We start from the raw sequence: 21,672 nt of genomic DNA on the forward strand, positions 1-21,672 counted from the left end.
CAGTGGACAGGCTGCTGCCACTTTTCAGCCTGGAGTCCTCTGTTCAGGCCACAGGGGCAAGATGTCAGTAGCCACGGCCTGCCCCAGCCCGGGACCTGCAGCAGAGGGGGCTGCAGCAGAGCCCGGCCTGGCCTGGGGCTGGAGGAACCCCCTCAGTCTCCATCCCCCAGCTGGGAGCTGCTGGAGTCCGGCCCAGCCCCTGCCCAGGCTGCACAGGCCGCGGGGCAGCAGGGCCAGCCACACCAGAGCTCCGATACCTTTCAAGGCCAGGAACAAAGAGACAAGCAGTTCCAGGGATTGGGTTTAAAAGGTGGTATTCACAAAGGTGATCTTACTTTTCAGTGGTCTAAAATGCTGTCAGTTCCAAAAACTGGCCAGCTATTAGGCTGATCCCAAGCAGAGAAGAAACTCCCAGCAGCCTCTCTCAAAGGAGTCACTGCTGGGGGTGTTTTCCACTTTTTTTTCCTTAATGCCAAATCACCACAACAGTTCTTCTCCCTTTTTCTTTTAGTATCCCTTCAGATACTAAAAGGCCACAGCTGGATCACCTCAAAAGCATAAGCTTCTCCAGTTTGAACAATACCAGTTCCCTCAGCCTTTCGTCTTAGGAGAGGTGCTCCAACATTTTAATCATCTCAGTGGCCCTTCTCTGCACTCTCTCCAAGAGCAGATCCTTTCTGTGCTGGGACTACAGAGCTGGATGCTGCAGTGGGGTCTCACCACAGCAGAGCAGAGGGGCACAATCCCCTCCCCTGCTGCCCATGCTGCTTTGGATGCAGCCCAGGACAGTTTGGCTCTCTGGGCTTGCACACTGCTGGGTCATGTCCAGCCTCTCATTCACCAGCACCCCCAAGTCCTTCCAAGAGAGCTGCCCTCCATCTGTTCATCCCTCAGACTGTATCAATACCAATGTTGTCACAACACAGGTGCAGCACCTTGCATTTTGTCTTGTTAAACCATACGATGATGTTCCCCTGTCCCCACTTCTGGAGCTTGTCCAGGTCCTTCTGGGTAGCATCCCACCCTTTAGATAAGTCAACTGCACAATTCTGTCTTCTGAAAATTTGCAGAGAGTGCACTCAAAACCTTCATCTATTACATTAATGAAGATTTTAGCTAACAGCAGTCCCACTATGGACCCTTGAGGGTGCACTTGTTATTTGTCAGTGGGGATCCATTGGGATTCTGAGCCATTGACCACTGCCCTTTGGATGTAAACATCCCACCACTTTCCTATCCATCTAACAGTCCACTCATTAAATCCATCTCTCTCCAATTTAGATATCGCTCCATCTCTGATTTGGAGAATGATTTTTAGTGGGGATCCTTCCCCACACCCACTCTAGAAAAGACTAATCCATCTATCAGAAAGCAGATATTTTGAGCACTTTTTTCCTCTTTAAATGTCATTTTGGACTCACAAATTAGGTGTCCCCATTTTTATAAGTTCATCTTGTAACTTGAACTGCGGTTCATCTTTCCCTTCAATGACAGCCAGGTTCAACCCAAACACTGACGTCACTGCCAGAGTTTTTAAAAATAGAAATAATATTTCCTTCCACATTTCCTTTCAGGTTACCATTATTGTTTTAACTATCAAAATTTCCCTCAAGAAAATGGAGACCAAAATTTGTCACTTCAGCATGAAGAATTTAAATGCATAGCACTCATAATGCCCAGCTGACTGTCCTAATAACCAGAATATGCTAGTGTATGCAGAAAAGGATACAAGATTCATGAAATCAGAGAGATAGGAGATACAGGCAGATGCTTTACTCCATAGTGCAAGGCTGAAGACAGCTTGCTGGAATTTAAAAATACTTAAATCCCTTGAAAACAGATTAATTTCAATGAAGTTGGCATTGTTGAGAATATCAGTTACAGGTGTCAACATTAGATATTTTAAATCAGTCCTTAGACCTTAGACTGCGGCAAATTTTCTCAAAAAAAATAGGATAAAGTGACAAAAATGTGTTAATGCATTTACAAATAAACAATGCAGAGCACAGACCACTTAAAATGAATTAATAAATAAAACTAATACTCACAGAATACATGCTGGCTTTCCTTTTTGCTATGAGTACAAGAGTATTAAGCCTCCTAAAAATCTCATTCCATGAGATCGATAGTACCTGAAAACCTAACAGGACTCTCCAAAATGAGCGTTTTGTTAAAAAAATGCTTCAGTAAATAAAAAGAATGTAAGGAAGCCAATGTGCACAAACTGCAGTGAAGAGCAAAATAAATAATGTACATACTTTTGTGTCCTCATAAACACAACTAATAGGGAACTATCCAGCCATCTTTATGCTTGTTTTAGCTAAATCTGAGATATAAACCCAAAAGCTCCTACTAAAGGATACATACCTGTGACATTCACCAGAGAAATCCCATAACAGGCAAGTACCACTGCTTTGTACACATGGGATGAGAGGAGGCAAAACTGTGTGTCCCAATGTTGCAGAATTGTTATCAGAATATCAGCAATTTGTTCAGTTTCTTATGCTTTAATAGAAAACATAGTTTGATGACAACTGCAATACGAAAGGGGTGTAAGAAAACATCATGATAATGCAAACACCATCTTGTCACATCCGAGTGTTTTAAAAAAGTGTTTTACAAATTCCTTTACTTTGCTCTGAGAAGTACAACAGTGAACAAGACACACATTAGTGTCTTGTCTTAACAACAGTTAAGTATTTTACTGGTATTTACTTCCAACTTGCTTTACTTCTGATCATACTTTGCCCAGGTTAAAGTTTCTTAACAAACAGGATTTCTAAAGGAATGCTCCATTTAGCTAATTGTATATGAAAATATGTACCAAAAATCAAACAAACAATAACCCAAAATCCAGATATTTTTAATTTTTCAAGTACACACTTTGAAGAACACATTATTGAACTTCCTTAATTCCACGGTGCTTTTCTTCATAAGAACATGACATGTTCTGTAAAATCTTTTTAACAAAATACTGAAGGATAACAGGATTTAAACCCAACAAGATTTCCTTAAAAAAATTAAATTTAATTAATGAGGCATTTTTGAAAGTTTCTTTTTTCCTTTCTTTCCATTATGTTAGAAGTTCTAAGCTAGAACATTAATAAATATGTGACACAAATGTCAGTTCATAAAATTCTGTTCTTGAAGCAAGAATTTGTCTTGCTTTACAGGTTTTTAAGTTTTATTCATTAAAGTACCAGGAATATTTGTACATGAAGATGTCTTCTGTGAATTTGCATTGTCTCTTTTTTGTCTTTCTTTTTTTATGAAAAGCACAGAGAGTAGCTATCTGTCGATCTCTTCTATATGTGAGATTTTGTGCAGATATACATATAATGCAGATGTACACAGCTATGTTTCCTTCCCATCGAAACATTGGGAGCCAAAACTGGGCACTCGAAGTCAGTAGTAAAATTTGGAAAGCAGCAATCTGGAAAATAAAAATGGACAGAAATTTGGAAAGCAGGAGCAGGGGGGTCATTCTTCCCTGTACTCAGCACTGGTGAGGCCACACCTGAGTGCTGTGTGCTGTGCTGAGCTCCCAGTTCAGGAGGGATGGTGAGGTGCTGAAGCGTGTCCAGAGAAGGGCAGCAAGGCTGGTGAAGAGTCTGGGACACAAGTCCTATGAGGAGCAGCTGAGGGAGCTGGGGGTGTTTAGCCTGAAGAAAAGGAGGCTCAGGGAGACCTTATCACTCTCTACAACTCCCTGAAAGGAGGCTGTAGCCAGGTGGGGATCAGCCTCTTCTCCCAGGAAACCAGTGACAGGATGAGAGAACAGAGTCCCTTAAGCTGTGCCAGACCAGGTTTAGGCTGGACATTAGGAACAAGTTCCTCACAGAAAGAGTGGTTGGGCATTGGAATAGACTGCCCAGGAAGGTGCTGGAGTCACTCCCATAGAGGTGTTTAAGAAAAGACTGGATGCTACACTCAGTGCCATGGTCTAATTGACAAGGTGGTGTTAGGTGAAAAGTTGGACTCAATCATCTCAGAGATCTTTTCCAGCCTAGTTAATTCTATGATTCTGTGATTCACTCTGAGGTGGCAACTACTGTGTTTTTCTACTCATATGAAATTTTGGTACTGTGATCTCATGTAGTAAATTAGTAGAGCTAAACTCTCTTCCTGTTTTGATCATAACTTCTTAGTGATGACATAAAAAGAATATATTAATGATGCAATTCAAATAAACACCAACATTTTCTATGACCTGGCTCAGTTTTGAGCTCAGTTTATTTAACTCCCTTACCCCCTCCTCTCACAAAAAAATAACAAACCCCACAAAATTTCAAACCCCTTGGTTTTGTATACAGAAATACAGGGTTATACTGGAAAACCATAGATATTGGTTTAGACATCTTAAGTGGCAGAAATGTCATTACAATGGTACTGAATGGTGATGTACGTCATTAAAACAAGATGTTGCATGACATGTCTTTCAATTATTTGGTTGCGCTGGAAATACTGCAGGAATTTATTTTAAATAATGTAAAGCTAATGGCATGCCAATCAAATTCAATAGAACGTCACAAGAATGCAGATGGCAGGGAAAAAAATTTATCATTCAGTTTATTGTGTCCCCTCCCCCAGTAAAGAAGCATCTTTTACCAGGAACATGAAAACAAGCTGGATGCAGGTGCCAGCTTGCATCCCCAAAATGGTCTAAATTGAAAAGAGGGCTTTGTTATAAATATTGCTGAACTGGTTCAAAGTGCAGCACTCTCCTTAGGACTTAGGGTGCCTCAGAGTTCAGTTGCAGACTGACTGGAGGTAAATATTTGACAGGCCAGTGTGTGGGGCACAGGGCTCTAGTATGCAACAGATTTAAGAGACCAAAATAGATTTCCACAACTTTTAACTGAAAACGCAGGAAATGAGGCAAATATTGAAAGGAAATGTTTTATATTTTCTTACATTGTAACTATATGAGAACTGGCACAGGGAATTTCATAAGACTTATTGCCCAGCAGGGGTGAATCATCCTTTACTATTCTTCAAACTGTTATGATCTTTCTAGTGATCATGAATCCTTCTTAAATACCTCAATCATTATTTCTTCAATACTGACATACTTTTAACTAGAAGATTCTGCTTGCAGAGATATAATTTTCAGGTAAGCATAACCAATCAGGGCATTTTATAAGGAAATCAGGAAAATAGAAATGAAATAGATGTATGCTCTAGCCTCATGCCAAGGCACTTCCTATGAACAAAAGAACAGACAATGAATCATATGCAATCAGTCCTTCATTTACAGTAAGAAAGCAGAAAAATGTATTGAGTTGGGAGCACTGACGGGTCAATGGAAGAGTTGTTTCTGCAGGAGTCCATGTGTTACTTTCAGGCAAACTGTGTAGACACTTAGCTTTAGAAAGATTTGAAGAATACAAGAAAGGAAAATTACAGCTTCAGTGGGATTTTTTTTTAGTGCAAGGGTGAGCAGTTTTCCCAACAGCAGGGTTCCTAATTATGATTAGCTATTTGCAATTGTGGAGGATAAAGCATGTTAAGTGTCTGCATTCTCATCAGGATGAGAGGATGAGCTGTTGAGTTTTCTTCACAGGAAGCAATGGCCCTTTCAAAGGCTTATCATTGACTTGGTAGGAAAGAGGCTGTGCATTAGAAATGTTACAGGGTGAGCGCTCTTTTGAGAATTTATACCAGAAAGTATGCTGTTGAGCACACTGCACCTTCTCTACCTTCACTGTTACAGACACAATATAAATATTCAAACTGCTCAGATCAAAACTTGCCATATTTTAATTGAAATTATTCACACATTTTGAGAGCTAATACTAGTAATGATAAGAAGGAAAATGTTGATGTAATGGATGTGAAAAAGGGAAAGTTACAAAAAATTTCATTTTGGTTCACAGGTTCAGAGAGGAAGGTAAACTGCTGAAAATAACTTGACTTATAAACCTACATGTACTTGTAGGTTCCTCAAGCATCTTAGCAACCTCATGTGACCCTAATTAATTCTCCAGTCTCATCTCAGAACAAGGACAAAATAGCAAAAGCAAAATACTTACTGCTAACTCTGATGAGCTGGTTCATCCTGCACCTAACTCCATGTTTTCTACAGCTATTTACTGAAAATCCTGTTTTGTTTTTTTTTAACAAAAATATTTTTTGCTAAATATTTTTTTTTGTTTTTTAGCAATAAGTCTTGCATTCTTGCAAGTAATGTCAAGATACAGTAAAACAAAATGATGTAAAAAAAATCCCCCAGAACAATAAATTTCCCTTCTGTGCATGCAGAAAACTTACCCATGACAAGCATAATCCATTTTTACATATGTACATACTTGTTAAAACTCAATAATAATTATAACTACTTTAGGAATTATACCATCATTAAAACTTCAATATATGTATATATAATTGTATACAATCAACTGCTATGGCTTATTTACCTCTATGCAATAAAAGCTGAAAATTAAGGTAATTATTCAGAGCACAGTCAGCCAGAAAAAATGTTAAGTATAAAAAATGAACCATGTATGACCCAGAAAATATACTTTTTGGTCCCTGTCACAGCAATACTTAGCCTGCTTTGGGGAATAATTCTGTACAATGGCTCCAAAAAATCAAAAGAGTTAGGCAATGCTTTATGTATTGGACATTACTGTTATTCTGCATCTCAATAAACAAGAACTGGAAATGACAGAACCTTGCCTGATTGCTTTTTAATTTTTTTTTTTTTTTAGTAATGTAAAGGTAACTCATTTGCCCAGAGAGAATCATCTTCATTTCCTGATTAAATGCAATCAGAGTGCTTTTGCTGGCAATCTGGTCTAATTTAAAGACTATCATACCAAGCGATCACTGTTAATAACTACTGGTATTATACAGCTTTGAAATGAAGGTCAAAACCTATAGTTTGAAAGCCAAGACAGGATTATAGTTCTGCTGTTGCTGATGGAAAGAGCCCTTTACTCTTTGCCCAGAGCCCTGATATACAATCCAAATGGTCCCTATGACAAATGTGCATAGCCGATATTTTATTCACCCCTCAAACAAATAACAGTAGCAAAAGTGCTATAGAATGATATGTTTTATCACCCTTTCCACTTGCAGAATCTTGGATTATACTGCTTATGGAATTTAACAGAATTTTCTACATTAGCTACATAGAATGATTCATTCCATATCAGAATTTGTGACAGTACATCAAAATTGTATACCAGACTATCCTCAAGCCTATTATGGACAAGGGAAAAGTGCAATTAAAGTGTATTCCCACTGAAAATGCAAATTAGCACCCAGAAGCCAAAAGAACAGTAAGTAAAAAGAAAAGTACAGCAGGTACCACCCCTAGTTCAACCAATCAGACCTAGTTTTCTTGGGCAGTGGACCAGACCAGTGCCACATTAGACAGGCAGGTTTCACACCACTCATATGCCAGCAGTTCTTGTCCTTTTGTCTTTCATGACACAAAGCAAGGATGGAAAGCTTCTCCTATCATCAATAAACATAAGTAGAAGTCAAAACCCAGTTTTTGTTCATTTTGTCCTCAGCTGCAAGTTTTAATTATGCATGCAGGTGCAATGCTGAATGACAGGAAAGGGGTCCTGTCATTCCCACCCAAGATTACTCACATCTTCCCCACAGCCTCTGAGTGCAGATTCCTGGCAGTATCCACTCTCTGCAGGGTACAAGAACACAGTTTTCATAAAATCCCTCCCTCTGCAGGGGTCTGCATAGTTCATGTAATTAAGCCTCAGTCTTCTGATTGCATAATAGTAACATAGGGACTGAGACCCTTGAAACATTTTCACAATACCACTGTTCTGTACATATCAATGGTGGGACCAACTGCTGCTCTTTCTGTGGGAAATAGTGATTGTCATCAACACTGCTATGCAGAGGGTTGTGACGAGGCTGAACTTTCAGCTTGAGCTTCCCTGCTGCCCAGTCTGATGCCAGTGGTGTGTTTTCTCAAAAGGCACTCACCTTCAAGCAGCACGGCAGCTGAGAGTGGGGAGTGCAAATACCATGTCTAATAATAATTAAATAATAGCCACACGCACCAGCACAAGTTTTAAGCAATCATAATTCGAGTTAAGTAGATATGCTAGTTCACAGAAAAAGCATTTGTTACTTTCGGTAAAGCCTGGTCATAATAAGCCTGGTGAGGCTGCACTAAGATACATTCTTTTGTTCACAAGTAACAAAGAGCTTTAACGCCTGCCTCAGTTTCAAATCTCTGTGCAGCCATAACAAAGTCAGTGCTGCAGCACATCCATAATCTGTAGTGCATTTTGAGATTCTCAGATGAAAGACCCTATATAAGTGGAAACTATTATTATCTATATAGCAGATAAATCCCAGCTCGGCTGTAATATGCTGTTCTCCTCAGGGGGCTCAGGCATGTGAGCTGCTAAGTACTCTCCATTTCCATTGCAACTCCTCGCAGCTGAGAGCACTCAGCATCTAGGAGGATCAAGGGTGGAACTGAATTTGGGCTTCAAACTCACAACCTTTACTTATGCAAAGCTTCCATCATGGTTTTTAAACTGTGCTTTTGGCTATGGAAAGGGAGGTAGAAAGAGGAAGTGTAACAGAAACACTGGAGAAAAAAAAGCAAAATTCAATAGAACTGCAAAGATGTAAATTACTTAAACCATTAAAATGTTTATGGCTGTTTGAAGACTTGATTAGTGAGATTACTGTCCTCCCATCAGGTGACAAAATAAGGCACCACATAAACCAAGAGAGATTGTACCAGCTATAAAATTTTTAACACAGAAATGCACATTTTTTAAATCACAAAAAAAATGAAATAATTATTATGTGAGTATTAAATGTAAAAAATATAAATGAGAAATTCAAAATGTACACGTGAATAAACTGAAACATTTGCTTTGTTTTGCTCAGTGCACACACACAAAGCAGTAAATTTCTCACTAAGGGTTTTCCCCCTTCCCCCCTGCCCCCACTGGGAACAGCACAATTTCAAATCCTCAGTATTTCCACCTCTAATTGCTAGAAGGGTTCATTATCAGCTGTCTAAAGTGCAATACATCAACCTTGCAAAGCTGATATACAAAAGACTTTCACACATCTGATGGGCTGCTGTGCTAAATACATCTTAATTTGTGCTGCATCTGCTGTTTTCTAATTTGTTTGTCATGCTGTGAATGCTACAGACTTTGCTACAGCAGCTCCCTGATTTTTTATTTTTAAAAACACAGCAGCTATTCAGGAAAGAAATGGCTGAGTGCCACCATTGTTCCTCTGATCCACGGAATGACATCAGTTTCCTCGTATTAACCATTAAATACTTATGATATATTTAATATATTATATGTACATGCTAGCATATGTGTCAATATACAAACTGTATGTGTATGTGTACTATTTATACCTTCCCTGTTCATAGATCTATATTCATTAGAATATAGATCTCTTCAAACCAGTTTATCTATATTTGAAAGAATGTCTAATTTAAGCCACTTCATGTTCTGTGTGTCCTCAATTTTTACTGGTAAGCCATTTTTTTTGTTGAAAATCTGGAAGAGTGCTGCTAAAATCCTGAGTCACAGTGATTCATACATATAAATAAAGCCTGGTGGCTTTTTTACACATTGAAGGACAATTCACTGAACCCACATACAGTCCTCAGTGAAATGAGTTTGGCGTTCTCTGTTCAGTCCCTGCTGAGCTGAAAAGCAAATGGTAGAACAACATGTGTAATTCAGCATGATTCATAACACATCAAAGACTGTACAGAAGAAACCTCAGCTTGAGCTGGCAGGGAAATTAAATTTCTACTCTTCTCTTCTTAAAGCAGAGAGTTTTCCCAGGTACAGTGAGCGCTAACACTGGGCAGAGCATGACGAATTTTGAGAGAAACAGCCTGTGCTGTCATTAGCCTTCATAATCATGAGAATCCCACACATACCCCTTCTCCAAAAATAAGACTAAGATGTATCATCAAGTGGTATTTTGCACACATCCTCCTGAAATTTTACAGGTTGAAAGGTCAGAAGGGAACCCACTTGGCACCATGTACATCTTCCAAGAGATCTTGATCTCTCAGAACTCTTTCTTTTAGGGAGGTCAATCCACTGCCAATCACACTCCCACCAAAATAAGCTTTCAAAGAGATTTAAAAATACATGTCACTAAAAAGCAGATTCTTGTCGTTGCCTATTCCCATGTGAGGTACACACAAAAAAATACCATAATCTATGTTATAAATGTTATTACAAATAATGTTTCTTACTTAATTGTTTATGTTTAGCTGTCGGTCTTCCCAGCTGGACAAGAAAATGTGTTTTTTTCAGGCTAGGTGACATATAATAGAAAGGAAAACTCCCTTTGTTTCATCAAGCCCTGACTTCAGAGGAGCAGCTGTAATGCAAATTTCCTTCTTCTGCTTTTGCAGTGTGATTCTTGATGCCAAAGACATGGAGAGCTATTTACATAATCACAGAATCACAGACTCATAAGATCATTTAAGTTGGTAAAAACCTTTAAGACTGTCTCACTGTTAAGCCTGCACTGCCAAGGCCACCAGTAAACTGTAACCTTTTGCTCCCTGTCAAACCCATCTTTTAAATATCTCCAGGAATGGTGATGCAACCACTTCTCTGGGCCCTCCATAGGAACAGGCAGCAGCTATTACAGGCAGCTTTATGACTGGAGAAGCCATAGACAAATCAGTGTTACCATAAAGAACTATGTTTAATCAATAAGGCATATTGTTCAACTAGTGTGGAAGAAAAAACACCTTGTAGAGTAACAGCATTTGTAAAGGTTAATCAATTCAGCTAATTGTAAATGCTCTCAGTTGCCAGTCTTTAAAGAGTTCCTTCTCTTTGTAGCAGCTAATTCATTGGGATGCAGCAGTGCTAAGCTGGAAAAGAAGGAAAGGAAGAAAAGCAGTCAAATTTCTCATTACTCTCTGTGCTGTACTGTGCCTCTGTCTGTAACATCAATATATTTACCAGAGGGAGATAATCTTTTCCTTCTGCTAACACTGCCTTACCTCCTTCATTACACAATAAACAAAGCAAGAGGTCTATGCTTCACAGTCCAGGCAGATGAAAAGGAAATCAGGTTATTGATCTTTTTGTTCAGTTCTTTAAAGGCCAAATATATGACTAACCATCTGAGTAGTTTTTGCAGAGCTCTTTCGTGGCCATAAGGAAAGAATTTTTTATTCTCAAATAATTGTTTCTTGTAGAATAAGGGATGGTCAACATGATTCTTGAATTAGTTCCCTCATGAGTTCTTGAGGGAACTAATGAGAGGCCTACCCTATAATAAAGGATATACAGCCTGATTTCAATTTTTTTTCTCTAGAGCAATTTAATATGAGCCAATGAAGGCAACTTGATGATCTCTGACACTTGTGAAGTGTGTAATTTTTTTTGCTGTTTATGGAAGAGCTTACTGTTTTCTAAGGTGCTACCTGTTCCCTCTCAATGTACATTCAATGTCACACTTCAATATCTTGAGTCTGAAAAAGAAAAAGCTTTCCTTTAGGCACGCACCTCAGATAAAGCTGGAGTTATCATACGGGCTTGAAAACACTGTTTGGTTTTGTCCCTGATGTATTTATGGTATTTTCAGCAACTAAAAGATATTAGCACCTTTTAACTTTCGCAAAGCCAGCCAGAGGTCAGAGACTTCAGGTCTTCACAAAATCAATCAATATTGATTAAAGGTCAAAGCAAGTACTGAAAACACAGTGTACACTCCCACCAAACAAAGCACTGTCCTTCCCACAGCAATAAGAATATGAGAACGGAGGGGGAAATAGCAGCTTGTCTCATCCTTTCTGCCTTCTAAGCCCCAGCTGCCAACACCATCCTTGTCCTTTCTGTGCCCCTGCCAGCTCCTCCTGGATCATTGTAGCAAACTGACCCAACTACCTGCTTGGATATCTCTCAAGAAGAAAGATCTGGATATTTTTTCTTATATTTCAGAAATCTGAACACAGGCTGTATTTGTCAAAACTGCCTGGACCAGGCTCTGAGGATCGGTAGCAAGGATACATCCAGGAAACATACATATTCATACAAGGTAATTCAGCTAAGGCTATCATATCAGCACTCCTACTTGGATGAGTATTTCATATGAAACTGATAGCTGTATGTTTGGTTTGTTTGTTTACAAGTAGATGATCTGATATTTCACCTCTCTTACTATTTATAGAGAGGTCTCTTCCTGCTAGGCATTTCATTAATATGTCAACATTCAAGTCAAATTATTAAAACCAAAAAAGTGTTACATCAGCTGAGGAAACGTCTGAAGTGCAAATTTCATTACTTCAATGGCAATTAGATATTTGCTGTGTTTAACAAGTTTGTATCTTTGTTACAAATTTCTAGCAGAAAAATCCAATAACATGACGGGTTGGGACATAAAAAAAAGCAAGAAGCATCATTATGGGAGAGGTGTTTTATCAAGCAGAAATGCTCTTCTTAGAACTGCTGTTTCAGAAATCAGTTAATAAACCAGCTGTTTATTTCACACAAATAATTGCAACTTAAGCATGCCACACAACTTTACAGCACAAGGAATTTTAAGGAAAAAATACGCATCTGCATACCATCCCAGTTAACAGAGTGTAGAAGTTGAAAGCCTAAGAGATGCAGTGTCTGTCAGGTGTGCAGCTCCTAAACCACAAAGACCATTTTCCTCTGTCACTATAACCCTGACCTAACCTTCTGGGTAATGTTGCAATGACTTTAAAGAGAGCCTTACAGCCATGATTAGGCAACTGCCCTAAGTTTTGAAGTCCTATTTCTCACACAACAAACAAACCTGTTACTCTGTGAGGTTTGGGTTTATATTTTTTTCTTCTCATCCCTGTATTCTTCACCACTAACATGCTTCTACCTCTTACACCTGCTCCTCTGCCCTCTCTCTTTCCCCCACCGCTTTCTTTTTCCCTTTTTAAAAGGAATAGTTTAATTTTCTTTCCAGATGGTAAATTTTTGCATCAGTTTGATAATCTCTTGAAGGTATACTGGAGTATTGCTCAACTCACTTCTAAATTAAAGCAATTATTAAAAAACTTTGAAGCACCTTAACAATTTTAAATCACTCAGCACATAGCAATTTAAAATTATTGGAGCAGTTTTATAAGCACTTGTATTTGGAGGTGATCAGAGACCTGAAAATGTGAAATACAGAGTAATTTAAAATTATTAGAGTACTTCACATTTTTATAAGCTTTTCAGTTTGGAAGTAATCGGGTTCTGACTTGTGAGCTTGTGCATTGTAATGTGAGTGCTTCTTATTCTTAGAGAGATACAGCCTATTAAATCAAACTACTTCAATAATTGCAAATTACTATACATGGACATTCTCAAAAATCTAACTTCATTTCTTAAATTAAAAATATTTTTCACTCCAAGTCTGTAAAAAAGACTTAAGTGACAGAATAATAATAAAATTTTTTGGAGAAGGTTGATTTATATTTTCCCAGGAATAAAAACAAATCTAAATACCTACATAAAACTACAGAGGTTATCTATGAATGTTTTTATGATCCCATATCATTAATCTTCAATTATGGTCAAAATCAGCCTTCCTCATGTGCAGCTTAATTTTTACTAAGCACTAGATACACACTAACTTAATGAATTAAAAAATTTCATCTCAAACTTCATATATATAAAATTGAGAGAATAATACAAGAAGAATAAATTTGCATTTTTCCAGGTTGTTCACAGCTGTAATTAAATACAATCCCATTGGAGATTTTTACAATTTCTGTATAACTTTGCACTTGTTTAGGACATAATTTCTCAGTCTCTTCAATCAATAATAGAATGATCCTGCCAGGAAAATTGTCTCAAAACAAAGTATTCATAAGAATTCAGAACAGGCATAAGAGATGATCACTGTGTAGACATTGTTGAATACGTACAACATAAAAGTATAAAATATACTTTACCAAAAAAAAAGTCTTTCAGGTATTTTGCAGGAGTCAGTTCAGGCTGAATTTTTGCCAATGGAAAACTTCAAACATTAAGAACAACAGGAAAAAAACAACAGAATTGTATTCTTACTAAAAAAACTGGAAACAATGATAACATTAACAGTGTAAGAGCTAAAATGCTCTTACTTCAAAGTGCTGCAAGTCATAGAGTGTGCTGATCAGAAGAAAGCAAATAAGAGCACATTGAAATAAGTTATGCCAAGTAGCTTTCCATAAAATAAAACATCTCTAAGAGTTCAGTGAAAGGGCAACAGTAGCAAGACTACAGCGCTCTCTGGTAGACAAAAGCTTTAGACTTTCAAGTCAGATCTGAGAATGCACGTATTTGTGTTTATATATAATGACTTGTGATCCTTTCCATATTAAAATTTTAAGAATTAAATGTTGGGTGATTGCTCCCATGAACAACTAAATTTTAGGTAGGCAGATGGGATTAAACATTAAAACCAAAATAGCATCATAATTAATTATCATATATCAGCAATAAATGATGTATCTAGGTAATCCTTGGTGATTCAATCTTTATAAAATGTGAAGCAATGATTTAACATGCAATTTTGGCATATCAGACTGCAAACCTGAAGATCATGTTAAAGCTTTTGAAGACTCCTTTTTAGCTATCAAAAAATATGAGAAAGCACAGAAAGATAAATTAATTGTTCAGGCACGCTGTGTTTCTCAGAGAAGGCCACTCAGCTTAGACAGGTGAACTGTCATTTTTTTTCTTGTTTCTAGAAACAGAAAGTACTTGACAGTGTTACCTTACCCAGAGCTGACAGTGAACAAAATCATGCAGTAAAGACCCAGAGAATTGTATAACACACAATACACAATAGTATGGAAAAAGCTGCCTGTCAGAGTTCTTTCCTCTGGTATTTTCTCAAAATAATAGCCTTGTGCCCCAAATTACAGGAAATTATATACCTTTCTATGTAAATACTTGTGTCACTGGATATATATTTGTTTACATAATGTGTTCCTCTCAGAGTCCTTCACATAAGAATTACACAAGTTAAAGCACTGTACTGAGCTAGGATCTGTATAAAAAGTGGTTCCATTTATCTGTTTCAAATTCCAGTCTTCAATTCTACAATCACTGAAACAACAGCTTTCCCATTTTACAGGGTCAAGCTTCTTAATATTACTCATCTCTTAAAAATGTCAAACCACTTTTCAGTTTCCTTTCATCTACAGTTTGAGTCTGGAGTAAATGTCCCCTTTCTTCTGTTGTTCCCACAGATGCAACTTCAAAGAGTATTTCAGAAAAGCTTTTGCAGGATTTGTATTTTTCTAAAAGTTTTTTTGGAGGGACCTCCCTTTCAAATTTTCTGTGCATCTCTGATAGCAACCCATACCAGAGCTCTTTACCAAAAGATGTTAAAACTTCTTTAGAGGATTCCTGCTGTTTGTTAATTCAGTAGCTATACCGCTGAGCAATTCTCACAGTCACCACATTAGCAGCCATCAGCTGTTGTAAGCATAAAACCTCAATAGCTTTTCCTCTGCATGACCCAACACTATACTGCAGCTCCTGGAGTCACCCATGGAAGATTTCCTTCTTTACAAGAAGATGAGTGCCAATTACAGCAGTTTTCTTATCTCCTCTGTTTTGTTCCCTTATCCCTCATTTTAGTCCTTTTTCCGGTAAATAAGAGACACACTCCTTTACTCTGTACACTCCATGTAATGCCATCTAATATTGTATTTTGGTTTTGATGCATATTCCATTTGGACAGCAGCATGGAAGTCAGTAAACTGGATGTAATCTTCTCTGATATTAAAGCTAGAATTAAACAGATTATTTTACTTTATCAGTTACATTCTGCTGTTTAACTAGGAGATATGATTATACTGTTCTTTTTAATGTATTTTATTGACTGCAATCGACTCAAAGTTCTCCCCATCTTCAGCAAACACAGGGAAGCTCCCTTGTGACTACGCACAACTGTCGTCAGAGAATTTTCTCAGCTGTTTCATTTTACAAGATCACTTGTCCCTAGTAATACATATATAATTCACATATAACTGAAATAGTTCCCCAAAAGCCATTCATCCCCAGAGGAAACTGCTCTTTAATTGTTTGTTATGCCCTCTCAGCAGGGAAGCTGGCTTACACCACACATGTGCGTCATTTTATTTAAATGACATTCTACCTTGCTACGAAAGCTGCCAGAGCTATTTGATCCTCTTCCACTAAGGCTGGCAACTACAGAAAGCCCCCTGAGAACAAAGCAGCAGATGAAAAAGAAGTGCTGATGCTCCAGGCAAGCTCTTTTAGCCAGAGCTGCACCAGCAGCAACATGCAGCAGGAAAAAATACATGCTTCAAAGGTAATTACAGTGTGCTGCATCTTCCTATCTTTATTTAAGATACTTAGGATTGATTTCCATACCATATTAAGGGGAACTGCATCACAATACCAACCTAAACGACCGAGCATGAACTTCAATCAAGAAAAAAAGTCCTCTCTCCCCCACTTTCTGCAAGGATCACACCTGGTGATAAATTGCACGAGGCTGATGTCCTTTGGCAGCACTTTTCCCAGACATTCTGGTGGTGACTCCTGGCATCATTTTCTCACTTCATTCCCCTGACCACGTCACTTGCAAGCTACCTTGGGTTGCGTTGGGATTTTTTCCAGAAGGGTTTGGGATTGGCAGTGCCAATATGCTGCTTAAATGGGCAAGACAGGGGATGGAGCTCAGCATGAGAGAACAGCACCACACACAGCAATGCAAATGCATAGGCTGAGTAAAATGAGGTTTTTGCTTATCAGATGTTTACACAAACCTTCTATTCACTTTTAATGTTTGGGAGTTGTTGTTGTTTTTTTTTCCCTGAGGTTTGGGTTGATTTTTAAGTTCAAATGAAACATTAAAAAATATTCCCACAAAGGAAAGTAGAATGGCTGAGTTTCCTCTTGGATTTGAATATTAAACCTCAAAATCACTCCCAGGTTTCTCAAAAAGCCTTATTAAAAAAGAAAAAAAAATGGTGCAAGGGAAAAATCACTTACCACAACACCCCTTCCCTGAACCCAAACCGAGTTTCAAGTCTGTGGCTGAACACAAAAACAAGCTATGTTTAGGGGATTTTTAAGGTCTCAGTATAAGTGGTAGTCACAGGTTTATATTCAACCCTAAGATAATAAGTAAGCACATTAATTTACAATATGCCTTATAGTCCTTCTGATTAAAAAAAACTAACATCATTATGAGAAAGATTATAGAATTCTAAATTCAGAATTCTTTTCTCCTCAAAAAATGTCACCGACTCTCTGGAGTCTGAGAACGAGAGTTTGTCTCTGGCATAGGGTTTAAAGGGCATGCCCTGCAGATCCTTCAGCAGGATTACCAAGTAAGCAAAGTCTTAATCTTCAGGGTCCAAATCAGGTTTTAATGGCTGTTGAAAATGCTACCAAAAAAATTCAAACTGTATTTTTATGCTTCTTTATTTAACTCAGGCACTATCAGTAAAGGTCAGAGCTATTTATTTCCATCTCTCATTTCAGTGTTGATTGGAAGAACTCCTTGCAGCCAGCAGTAAGCACAGTACAACTCTGCTTGGGAGAAAGCTGGCAAGGGCACTGGGTTTTTAAGTGGCTGTTATCAATTCACACTGCTAGCACCTGCTGCTGCTGCAGCTTATCCAAGAGCAGCACTGGCTCATTGGTTTTCCATCGTTCTGACTGGAACTGCCAGCAAATATGGCATGGATCAAACCCCTCGACGGCAGCTGGAGAAGGCCTTAGAGGAGGATCAGAACAACCCTGATTCACACCAAGGTACCCAATTCAGGAAGACAGAAGAACAAACAGGGAGGCAAAGGGAAGCGTGTGTGTGCCAGATGACTAATTCTTGCAAACCTCCAGTTTCAAAAAAGGATCAAATACATTTTGTATATTTATACACCCATTTCTTTCTTTGCAGGCCAATGACAGCATGCAGAGTACTGCATAGATTTGCCAAAAATAATTACTCTGGTCACTTAGCAAAGCAGAGGATCTGTCATCCAGAAACATATTGCCTAGCAACAGTTCGCTTACCCTTCCTCCCTCGCAATAAGCAAACACTGCCTGCCCTCCCCACCCCCTCTCATTTATATTGGCTTTCTGGCTGCTGGCAGACACAGCTGCTCACCTGGGTGTAAAACTGCTCCTGACAGGAGGACTCTGTGCTGTTTAAGTCCAAGAACACATGAGAGGATGAGTAGTGTAGTTCAAGAAAACCCTGGCTGCCAGGAAAAGGTGCAGTTTCTGCCTGTGATAAAATTGTCTCACAGTTTGCTTAGAGAAAACCCACTTCAAATGAGATCACCACTGTGGTGGTTCTTGGCAAATTGTGATCTGGCATGGAGAAGGAAGGAAAGGGAACAAAACCAGTCATACCAGACAAGCAACCACCCACAGCCTTAGCATACCTTATTTTCCTCAAAAGTTTTTTCATTAACATATATTTTATTATAACTCTAGTGTACAGAATTATAAACTACTTTCTACATTTTGTTTTATATGAAAGTATTTAGACACTGATTTATGGAAAAGAACTATTCCTTTTCTCCTCCCACCATGGAAGCCTTCCCTACACACAGGTCACATAATTTGTCTTTTAGATGATGGTTGTCATCAGTACCAAGGTTTTTCTAAAAGCAGTATCTTGGAAAATTGCACAATTCATTTTGCTAACAACTTTCTGTAACATTCTGGAAACAGTCTGGACATCCTAAAGCTGCATACAGAGATTAACATGACAGAACTTTTGCACTCTGCTACACCTCCCACCTCTCCACAGCATGTTACACTAGGGAAGCTTCAACCTGACAGCTGCCCTAACTCTCAGTAGTGGCACAGCTGTTAAGTACCAGATTTTCCAAGAGCTGTATGCACATCAGTGACAATTATCTAGGATGATATTAATATCCTTTTTTTTTTTCCCTATGGTACATCTGTGCTTTTTTTATAATGCAAACCTTACATTACATATAAAGTATATGGTTGTAGCTACATTTGTCTCTTCTTGACGTGCCTATATTAGTAGAAATATTTGAAAAGCAATTTCAGGTTTTAAAATGTTAAAAAGTTCTCATTCTAAACATTTTTTCAGTTAGTCAGAAATATCCTCTTAAAGAATCTCAAGCTATAAATTTGTGTATATGTGTATAAACACATTTTTTTTAACTGGGCTAGTACTTAAAATCTAAATGCCATCACCCAAAACAGAGTATCAAGATACCAGATATGAATGTTTGTTTAAAGTACTGTCAAATGCCAGTATTGAAATACACAACTTTGAGATGAAATTTCCACTTGAGTTGCCTGTGAACAGCTTAATAACTAATACATCACCCTGTAAAAAAAGATAAAGGGGGAAATATTCTATATATTGAAATTTCCTACAGTGATTACTGGATAGTTCTTTGAATAAAGCCATGGTGCCCTTATAACTGTTTGCTATCTTGCTATCATGCTTTATTCTATTTTCATGTATTTTGAAAATAGTTTCAATTTTTTCAGAAGGTCATCTAGTCATTTCAGTATAGTTGCTACTTTATTGCTTTTCATGTTTCATGTCTGATATAAAATATCTCCCCTTAACATTCTTGTCCCTGCTCATTTGGCAATGAATTCATCTTTTTTTTAAAATGTTTTAAAAACTAATGCCGTCCTTGTTCATGTGTCAGTTCAAATAATCATCCTTGATTATTTCAGCTGCAGTAGGAACAGATTCATAAAGTGTGTTAGTTAGGTACTGATGAACAACCTGGAAACTGAAAAGAATACTTGCTTTCAAGCAAATCTTGTCATTATAAGGAAACTCTGTTTTTTCCTTGTTTTTCATACTCAACATGAAAATGGCAGTTCATTAATGAAAGAGATGCAGAAAATTCCTGAAGCAATTTCTGAAAAGTTGCAGCCAGTTCTAATGGGTGTTGATTTAAGGTCATAAAATTTGTTTATTCTGCTTCTAAAATATTTGGCACACACATTTAAAATGAGAGAAGAAAAAGAACAGGTAATTGTAAGATTCTGTATAGCTTTTTCAAATCTATTCATTAGCTATAGCCTTATATTTTTTGCTGATTAGAATCTAGCCACAGATTTAAAGATGCCTCTTAAATGTAAATTGATTGCTACAGAAATGTCCATACTGTACATAATATGTGCTACACTTCTACAAATACAAATGCTCATTATAATGCATTATCTTTGATGTTAGTAGCATAAGGCTTGATCCAGCACCATTGAAACATATGGGAACTTTAATATTGATCCCTGCTGAAGCAGAAATACATGAATACTTTTGATCATATGTCCAGATAGAACTCTGAAACTCATTTTGAATGTAATGCCAAACAGAAAACAAGTTGAAGTGGGAAAAGTCAGTTTTTAAATGTTCAGAATGAAAAATAAACAGAGCAGAGGACAGACATGCAACAAAGCAGGGTAAAGATGGGACACACTGATTATGACTGCTATCAAGAACAAACCGTGTTTCCAAAAGTTCTGTGTTACAAGGAATTCTTATGCATAGGACATATAGAAACAAAAGCAAGCAAAACACAGATTGTAAAAATACTTCAAAAACAAATACTGTTCTGATATCACTGGAAATATTCACAAGACCAAATATTTTCCCTTGTAAAGAAACCAGTCCCTTCTCACTTTTGCAGCTGGTTGTTTGCTGTCCTGTCAGTGCATTTAATTTTTTCCACTTGTTTGAGAGTTAGAACCTAGAGAAAAAAATACGGTCTGCTTTAAATAGCAGAAGTTTTTTCATTCAGCAATGCTCTGCTGAGACAGATCTTGAAAAACCTGTTCAGGGTCAGATTACCGCATATTCAAATATTTTCTTTATTAACCTACATTTCACCTATCTTTCATTCAAAGACTTCAGCTTCAGAACACAGACTTTGCAGGGCTTTAAAAGCAAAGCCAGGATTGCAGAAGTGTGCCAGATTGTTACACAGCTCTGTAGCAACACCCACAGTAAGCACAGGCAGAAACTGACCTATTCACACCAGTGGAAAGAATCAATTTCCATCTGAGCTGATGGAGCAAAAGAATTGTTTGGTCTCTGCACAGGCTACCAGCCCTACTCGTACCAATACTACATGATGCTGGAAAAACATTTTTAAATTTTCATCTTAAGCAAAGTCTGTTTTGAGCTGAGCATACCTTTACCCAGTCTCAGTGGATAAACTATTTATTCTTGCTCTTTGTTCCAGTTACAAACTGTGCATGACTAGCTGCTGATTTTGTTAGCTATTTTTTTGGTTAATTTTCAAAACTTTTTATACCAAAATAAACCTCTGGCTTATCGTTTTAAGTAAGCATTTGTTTTGAACTTCATACTTGTTTATAATTGTAGTGAGTCCACACAGTCAGTGAGAAGCAGCAGTGAAGGGAGGAAAGAGCCTGCCAAAAATGAGAGGCTTAGGCCATATGGAGACATCAAGGGATATCTCTGATGTGGATGCTGCCAGCACTGCTTCTTCCTCCCTGCTTGGCATTTCTGAAAACCACTTTATACTTCTGAAATTCTCCCAGGCCTTGCTGTGTAGCACAGGGAACTATTGTCCAGTAAATGAGACATCACTGAGCTCTGTTTTTTCCAGAATGCCTGGAGTAAAAAAATAAAAAGCAGACCTTTAGGTTCTTCCATAACTGGCATACAGCCAGTTTTAGTAGCAGACCCAGATGCCTGTATACC

The 21,672-nt window shown here is 37.9% G+C and overlaps 1 protein-coding gene across 3 annotated transcripts in view; it reads right to left on the bottom strand.

Moving 5' to 3' along the window:
- The window catches only part of LOC147648236 (uncharacterized), a 127,490-nt gene extending 106,323 nt beyond the window's left edge, over window positions 1-21,167 (bottom strand). The window contains exon 1 of one of the 3 annotated variants that reach the window (XR_015280119.1): window positions 20,833-21,167. The gene's annotated coding sequence lies outside the window, so the exon portion shown is untranslated. The remainder of the gene's footprint in view (window positions 1-20,832) is intronic. The other 2 variants (XR_015280118.1, XM_086867080.1) reach the window with 2 other exon arrangements.
- Window positions 21,168-21,672: the final 505 nt, after the last annotated feature.

Source organism: Cyanistes caeruleus, chromosome Z, assembly GCF_971803275.1.
Source record: "Cyanistes caeruleus chromosome Z, bCyaCae1.hap1.1, whole genome shotgun sequence".
NCBI lineage: Eukaryota > Metazoa > Chordata > Aves > Passeriformes > Paridae > Cyanistes > Cyanistes caeruleus.